Source organism: Malus domestica, chromosome 05, assembly GCF_042453785.1.
Source record: "Malus domestica chromosome 05, GDT2T_hap1".
Classification (NCBI taxonomy): Eukaryota; Viridiplantae; Streptophyta; class Magnoliopsida; order Rosales; family Rosaceae; genus Malus; species Malus domestica.
The window spans coordinates 14,506,673-14,515,340 of NC_091665.1; the positions used below are offsets into that span (position 1 = coordinate 14,506,673).

General features: G+C 35.2%; 1 long non-coding RNA gene across 12 annotated transcripts; it reads right to left on the reverse strand.

Moving 5' to 3' along the window:
* Positions 1-2,391: 2,391 nt before the first annotated feature.
* On the reverse strand, positions 2,392-8,048 carry LOC114824792 (uncharacterized). Of its 12 annotated transcripts, XR_011581256.1 has the most exons (12): positions 7,714-8,048; positions 7,248-7,490; positions 7,090-7,161; positions 6,638-6,739; positions 6,339-6,391; positions 5,564-5,626; positions 5,273-5,377; positions 4,985-5,109; positions 4,785-4,837; positions 4,293-4,341; positions 3,202-3,386; positions 2,392-2,645 (listed from the first exon to the last, which is right to left on the reverse strand). It is a non-coding gene; the product is annotated as an uncharacterized lncRNA (long non-coding RNA). The 12 variants fall into 12 exon arrangements; XR_011581255.1 differs by lacking the exon at positions 6,339-6,391 and having other exon boundaries at positions 2,392-2,640; XR_011581253.1 differs by lacking the exon at positions 6,339-6,391.
* Between the last annotated feature and the right edge of the window lie 620 nt (positions 8,049-8,668).

The window sequence follows — 8,668 nt, forward strand, 5'->3', positions numbered from 1 at the left end:
GATTCACAACGGTTGTGCTAGGCAGTTTGCCTTGCTCTTTGATTTGCCCCATGAACTCCGCCATTTGGCCCATTTTTTTCTTCAATTCATCCACCTCCTTAGCTTGATTGAGCATTGTTTTATTTTGATTTTGCTGCCCCTGCACTAAAGAAGTTAGTAATTGAACAATTTGATCATTATCCATGGATGTAGCTGAATTGGTTTGGGTAGATTGTGGTTGAACTTGAGTGGGTACATATGGCCTTTGATACATCCCAGGGGGTTGTGGCCAAAATCCTCCTTGTTGGGCAGATTGTTGTGGTTCTCTCTACTTGAAATTTGGATAATCTCTCCACCCTGGATTGTAAATGTTGGAGTAGGGGTCATTATGTTGCTGATTGTGGCCTTGAAAATCTACGGCATTGGCAGATTCCCACCCTCAATTGAGGGCACTTATCCGTGAGATGTCCTTGCATTGAGCACACGCCACAAGCAGCTACACTTTGTACCTTTGATATTTCAACCACCTGCGAAAAAAGAGTAGTAAGATTAGCCATTTGATTTTGAAGTTCGGAAATAGCACTTACCTCATTAACATGTTGCTGGCGTGGGATGTCCCCTTGACCAACGCCTTCATATTATTGAGCATTCAACGCACAGTTAGCAATTAAGGTCCTGGCAGCCATAGGTGTTTTGTCCACCAAAGCTCCTCCCGCTGAGGCATCTAGCATCTGACGTTCTATTGGTAAAAGCCCTTTGTAGAATTATTGAAGAAGAAGTTCCTCCTTCATTTGATGTTGTGGACATGAAGTAATAAGGGTTTTAAAACGTTCATAGTAAGTGGGAAATGATTCACCTTGGTTTTGCTGAATGCCACTAATCCTTTTACGTAGTAGAATGACTCGAGACGTTGGGAAAAACTTCTCCAAAAATGCCCGTTTTATACTCTCCCATGATGTGATATTTTCGGGGGCTAGTTCATACAACCAATCTTTAGCCTTTTCCAAGAGAGAAAAGGGAAAAGCCTTCATTTTCAAAATGCTCCCATCAACATTCACAGGGGCCATGCTCGAACAAACAACCTCGAACTCCTTCAAATGTTTATTAGGATCTTCCATAGACAACCCATGGAACTTAGGAATATGGTGCTATAAACTGAACTTTAATTCGAAGTCATCGGTCTTTCCTTGGGCAGCCACAAGGTATTGAATGCAAAGTGGTGCAGCATTGTCCAATCCCGAAGCAGAAAGCTCCTTGATTGTTCGATTGTCCGCTGCCATGTCTTGTACTTCTTCAAAAATCTGAGCCGGTTGAAGTGGTTGGGGTTCTTGTTGATTCCTTGCTGGTCTCAAAGTTCGTTCAAAATCGTCGTCAAAGTCAAGGATGTGCTTATGAACAGGTTGAGAACTTCGAGTCATAAACCACCTAAAACAAGAAAACAAATAAAGTCATCAACTAGGAACAAAAACACATGAAAATAAATAAAAAGAAATAACAAGGGATTAGCAAAGTTGCTAATCCCCAACAACGGCGCCAAAAACTTGATGCGAAAATTAACTTAACACACAAATTTAACCCTCTTTTGACAATTGTTGTATAAGTATAAGTAGGGATCGTTCTGGACCGGGGATTAGAAGGGCTTGCTAATAACCTCTAAACTGACTCAAAAACATAAAACTAAACTTTAAAATACTTAACAAGACTCACCAGACTCAAAGAAAACTTAAAATACTCAAAATAACTTAAAACAACTAAATAAACTTAAACTAGACACTAGGAATGACTTTGGACGAAAATTGACTTTTACTTGATTCAAAACATTTAAAAACACAAATTAAAACAGATTCTAGCTAATTAGACACTCTAAAGTAAAGGGAGATTGAGTTTTGGATGAAGTTGAAACAAACAAACAAGTATGAAAAACTAGACAGATTGTAAAACAAATTTGAGAAATAAGATGATGGATTGGATAGCTAGAGGTTTTTTCTCCACACATGACATGTATGCAAATAACTTAATTTCCAGTTACTACTTCATTGAATTACGAATGACAATGCTCCAAATTAACCGTGACATCACTAATTAACTCTCAGATTTTCCTTGTTTTATTGGATTAGATGACATCATTCGACAACCCAAAACATTCTTCAAAAGTTCCCTAAATGACATCATAATAGAGATACAATCAAAGATCATTACGTTTAATGAAAATCATAAGTATTGACAAAGCACTTGCAACTATGACATCATGTCACTCATGCTAGGAATTGAACTTAACACGATCGTTTATAAGCGACATTCACTACATGTGAATATAAGTTTGTAACGATTATGTGAAACTTCCTTATATTCTAGCAACGGATTTATGCATGCCAATTAAGTGTCGACCCTTAATTAACAAATACAAATAAGTTATCAATCAAATAATTAAGCTAATTGCATTCACGATTCAAGAGTTCATAACTGGAATTTATCAAATTATATTGCACACATAATCATGGCTTTGAAATCATCCCTAGCCAAGAGGGGTTTAGCCACTCATATTTACAACAAAACGAAAGGAAATGAATTTAAACATTAGAAACAAAAGAAAGAAAACACTTAAACGCTCCAACGATCCAAGTTGAACAGCAAGCACATCCAAGCACTTTCCTTCCCTTCCTTTGCTACGGCACAAGGTGTTGGTAAGTGTTTGAAGGTTTGTTTGTATGGAGGAATGGATGTGAAGATGAATGGATGTGTTTGAATGAAGGTTGTGTTGAAATGAGAATGAATGATCTAACTAAGTATGAACTAAATTTATGTTACACACTTCCTTTTATAGAGGAAGTGCATGGCAATGGAGGGGAACATGGAGTTGTGTAGCAATTGAGTGCAATGATGCAATGTAATAATGCATGAAATTTGAAATGATGGAGGGAACAAAGAATAGTGTAGCAATTGAGTGCAATGATTCAATGTAATAATGCATGAAATCTGAAATGATGGAGGGGACAAGGGTGATTATGCATGGCATGGGTGGAAATGTGAGTAAGTGGTGAATCAATGAGTGCAAGGACGTGAAAAGATATTGTGCACATGGTAGACAAAGGAAAGGAAGTGAAATGATGCAACAAATGAGTCAATGGATGGAACATGGATGATGATGGACGACATAGGAATCCAAAGGGAGTGCAATGGTGGTGCACGACAATGATGACAAGGTGAATGATGGAGTGACACCTCTTTGTGGCTGAGCTCTTTGTCCTTTTCACATTAATTCTTATTTCTCTTTAACACATTCCTAGCCTCTTTAGTCTTCAATTTCGTCCATCCACCTTGCTCCATGCATGTGCTATTCATTCCAAGCCCAAAACTACTCCAAAACGCACCAAAATGCATCTTAGTGCTTTATAAAGCCTATGGACCTACAAACACACGAAAATAGTTAAAATGCATAATTAACTAAGAAATAACAACATAAATACATGAGAACAAGCTAACTCAGTTGCATAAATATGCTCTTATCAGATGCTGTGTTGTAGTATAATTATGGATTTACAGTTGATATACTCTTGATTTCACATTGATACGTGGTATGATTTTCTGGAAACTATACATGTATTGTAACAAGGGGTTATAATGTTTTATATGGTTTCTATTAAAATATTATCTCCAGGGTCACTCACCCTTGTTTTGTTTTCACCCTCCAGGTTTTATTAGATGTGCTTTCTTATCGTCGAAGATTTGTGGCGATTCTTAGTATTGGAGATTCTTTCGAGGGTACAATTCTTAATCCTCTACTGTACTTACTTATGCTCTAACGTCACGTGTGAAGTGGGTTCTTTCCCGCTCACCAGCGCACTCTGGTATTTAGGCACTCTTATGTTTAAATTTATTCACATTTTTCCACAACATCACACTTTATGGCTTCGTCACCTTCCAGGTGTCGGCCAACGCAGCTCGATTCGGAGTCCTAGCAGACATTCCGGGTCAGGGTGTGTCACAGGGTCACTAAACCCAAATTACAAATTATGCAGTCAATCTCTCTACCTTTTTTTTTTCTTCTAATTGCATCAAAACATATTTTGAAGTTCATTCAATCAAGAAATTCAAACATATCATAAAGATTAATTTAGTCCTTAATTAGCATCAACAACATGATATTAAGATACATCAGACACCCCGATAATTCATTAAATACACAACTTAAGCATAAACAATCAAATCTCACAAACTACCCAAAAGGCATTAAGTAATGATCAAACATGCATTAAGATCGACAACGAAGTAGCCAAAATGAAAACAATTATGAGATTTTTAAGCGGAAGTACCTCATTGAAAGCCTTCTGGAAACACTGCGACACCTTTTGGAACCTTTGCCTGATTATAAGTATGAAATATAACCATTAGAATAAGGGATTAAATGTGTTGTAAGCATTGAGATATGTGAAAACTATTTACATAAAACATATAGTAGTTGTTGACAACTCTATATACACACAAAGATTTGTTCAAAATACAGCATGTACTCAAAAAATTGTAGCACTTCGACTACTGAGCAAATAGCCACCCAATCAAATTGTTAGTTTTTACATGCAATAAATTCAAAATTCACATAATCAGCAAGGATAACAGATAAATTATCATTTTTCATTTCAATTAAAAAACCATATCTATTAAAAACCTAGAACTTCAACTACAAATAAAATAACCCATATGCCAAACAATCATTTGTTTCAAAGAAAAAAAAAAATCTAAAACTTAAATAGTTAAACGATATACACAAAACCATGAAACATTACCCAAAAGGAAAAAGAACTTACATAAGTCATTTCTTACATCTCGAGTAGGCATCCCACTTGTTGCCAGTTCCATCCTAATATTGAACAAAAATTTAAACTTTTCACAATCTGGGGTCTTAAATAACTCCTATTATCCAAAACTTTCTAGGCAACCAAACAATGGAAATAACTAAAGTAGAGAAACCCAGAAAGGGGAAAGGCAAAGCGAGGGAAGAATGTACCATTTGGAGAAGTTGAGTCCCTAGGTGAGTGCTTTGGTGGAAGGCGGTATCCCTCGGTACATCCGTGATAAAATAATTAAAGCTGACACTAATGGCTGCTGTGTCTTTGGCTCCATAGACCAGCTCTATTAGACATTAACGTACCAATTATTTGTTGTAGCTTAAAGTGCAAGTAAAATGGAAGAAAAATGAGAAAAAACGTCAAATTCCAACAGAAAGAGAAATACTGCTAAACTAAAAGCTTGTTAATGACATATCAGCAGTAAAAAGTTTATGCAAGAACCATACCACACTAGTGTGGATTCACCAACAGAAATATCCTGAAATCCACATCCAAGAACTTCATCAATCGTGCCGTTACGAATGTTAAGAATCCTTCCGTTGTACAGAAGGCTACATGGAAAAATAAATCAACCTTAGAATCATATATGACGAAAATGAATGAATGTTTCAAATGCAGTTTGTTAATACTTTTTCACATCCAATTCTTGTGATCGGATTTTCATGTTCCATTAAGTATAGTAAATAATTATTCTATCTTGGATTCACAGATAATCATCAGATTGCAAAGTACATTACCTTCTTGGTAGGCTCAGGAATTTCCCAAGTCTTATGACATCTTTTGTAGCAAATCTGCTGCTTCTAAAGAACTCAAACAGTGAAGGAAATGCAATCAACAAATACAAACAAAATCTAGGTCTTGGAGCAGTGAACATAGTTTGAATTTTACCATTTTACACGGAGGTAAAAGTCAAGAGTCAATCATTCAAAGGAAATACACAATTTTGTAAAAGATAGATTGAAGAGGAAATTAGCCTTGTTTTAACTGCAGAAATTTTACTTTGCAGTCAATTAAATCATTATTTCACTTCTTCTTTTGTTAGTTGGTTTCAAACTCTTATAACCCATGTCATTTTTTACCATGACCAATATGTGATATTTGTTGGTGGAGAAAGAGGAAGCTAAATAGAAAAGAACAATTTCGTCATGATGACAAATGCAAATTTCAATATATTTAAACACAATCCAACTCATGATGCTTAGCTTAAAAGGACTTGAATTTGAGTTGGACATTTGAGGTATAAAGACCCTGGGTTTGTTAGGATTTTTCGATTTCCAAGAGTTTTATATAAGGTAGGCACACATCTTAGTCTAAGTGAAAAATGATGTTTGAGGATTACATCTAGCATATTTCAATTAATGATTCAGCAGCCTCTGAATGACAATGGTACTCACATTATTTTTCACTCTGATTAAAATGTGTGACAAAGGTATTCACATATTAGTACAATAGCCTAAATCAACATCGCATTATTGAATCACATTATTAAATTGGAGCGACAAAGGTACTCACATTACTAAATCAGTTCAAACTGTATCCAATTCCCGGGCGCGTATAATCTATATCTAGAAAGAAACATTCAGCAAAAAGTAATCCTTACTAATGCATTTATTGGAAACTCATTGCACTTTACAATTCCACTATTTTACTCATATCTAACTTCAAATTTTCTTATAAAATGCTTATCAAGATTTGTCCAAAAAAAATCAACAAACACACACAAATCACTATTTTTGTTGTCTAATTCATAATTCTGAAGGAAAAAAATCAAACAAATATTAGTACAAATAATTAGGATCAAAACAACATACCGTATTTCGGCTTGTTGTCTCATCAAAGTCAACTAATTCATAATAACGACACCAACTGGAATTGGCCAGAAAAATCTCGGATCTTTGTAACTCCACCAATTACTGAACAGTAAAGAAAAATTTCAATAAATAAATATTTAATTCAGAACAAAGTGTGCTATTCACACACCCCTTTTTACTTCTCACACACCTTTTGTTAATTTTTACTATTTGATCTTCTTTAATTCAGTCGATCTGACGGCTACAAATTAAGAAGTGTGTATGAAGTAAAAAATGGTGTGTAGATAACACATCCCAAATTTTATTACTTTGAAGCACACATGAAAAGTGACACACAAACCCAAATCCTAAATTCCTAAAAACACAACACTTAAACAACAGTAAAAATTAAAGCCTAATTTATTTATTTTAATTAAAAAAAAGAAAGAGGGTAATGATTTTTATTCACAAACCCCTCTAACCCAATGAAGGGCACTCCTATCATGTCCTTCGGTGAACATACATCTTTTGGGTTCTTCCTTTACCTGCATAAAAAGTCAAAAAATTAAAACACCACAAACCAAGAAATTTAAAAAATCAACTTTTTTCATACAATTATATCAGCTCAGACCTCAAATATTTATTTCTTCCACTTCCTAAATATTTCAGAATCTTTGGGTCAGTGCCGTGTGCCTGACCCCTTCAGCTTGGAGATTCATTTATGTTCTTTCATATTCGAACATACGGACAACGAAAAGTAGAATTGGAGAGAATAGTATAGCTACATAATAAATACTTGAGATTTTCCAGTGGAAGTGTTCATGTAAACTTTTACGAAAGGGGAACAATGGCTCCTCCAGCTCTGAAATAGCATCTGGGCAAACAAACACAAATCCACGTTTATAAATTCAAACTCCCAAATCCGAAAAACCACGATCTCTTAGAGCTGAAAACAAAACCGAATAAAACACCATGACCTGGAATCCGAAACTACAAAAAAAATCTCCAAAAACATAATAACAAAATTTGAACCAAAAACCCATTTATAAATCCAAATTTACACTCCTAAACACATAATATTCAAAGCAGGGAATTACCCGCACCAGATTGGCAGTAGGAAACGCCATCTTTTATGGGCTTCAACTTTCCTTCAAATCGAGACCAATTTCACTATTTTCCAGCGAGAGAGCAATCTGGTTTGTCAAGTGAGGCGGCGGAAACTGAGAGAGAGAGGGCGAGTTCGAGAACAACAGAAGAGAGATATGTGAGAGAGCAGCAGAAAACAAGACAAAAATCAAGAGGATACAGTCGAAACAGAGGGTTGATCGATGATCGTTTCTATGGTTTGACGGGTGCGAAGCCAGCATGAATCGGTGAGGCAACATAAACTGAGAGTGAGAAAGACCAAGTTGAGAACAACAGAAGAGAGATCTGTCAGGCCTTGATTAGCACCACGTATTGTACTGACATTTTCTGTCGGATGGGCTGACTAAATTAATCAGATGTTTAGTGTAGTATTAAACTAATAATCGTATTATTTATACTATATTTGATACTGAATCAGGAATTCAAAGTAACTTTGATATTTCACTTCATATTTGTCCCCTATTTAAATCAGATTAAAATTAATAAATTCACAACCATCAAATGAATCTAATTGAAAAAATAACAAAATTTTGTTTGGCATTTTTAGCTTTTGATATTTCACTTCATATTTGTCTCCTGTTTAAATTAGATTACTAAAAATAAATTAAAAAAAAATTGAAATCTATCTCTTCCCAGAATACCAGATTCCTCTGTCTCACCACCCTCACAAACACCCTCATTTCCTTACCTGTTCTTGGCCCAAAGAGGCTTGAAAACACCGTCAAGCAGATGGAATCTTAAAACCTAGAAATTAAAGAAATTAAAAACCCATATCAAATCTTAAAACCAGAAGAAATCTTCCTGAATAGTAAAACCCAGATGAAATCTTTTCGAATTTTCAAATCCTATTATCGATTCCCAATCAAGGTTCTAAAACCCAGATGAAATCGTTTCGAATTTTTGTGG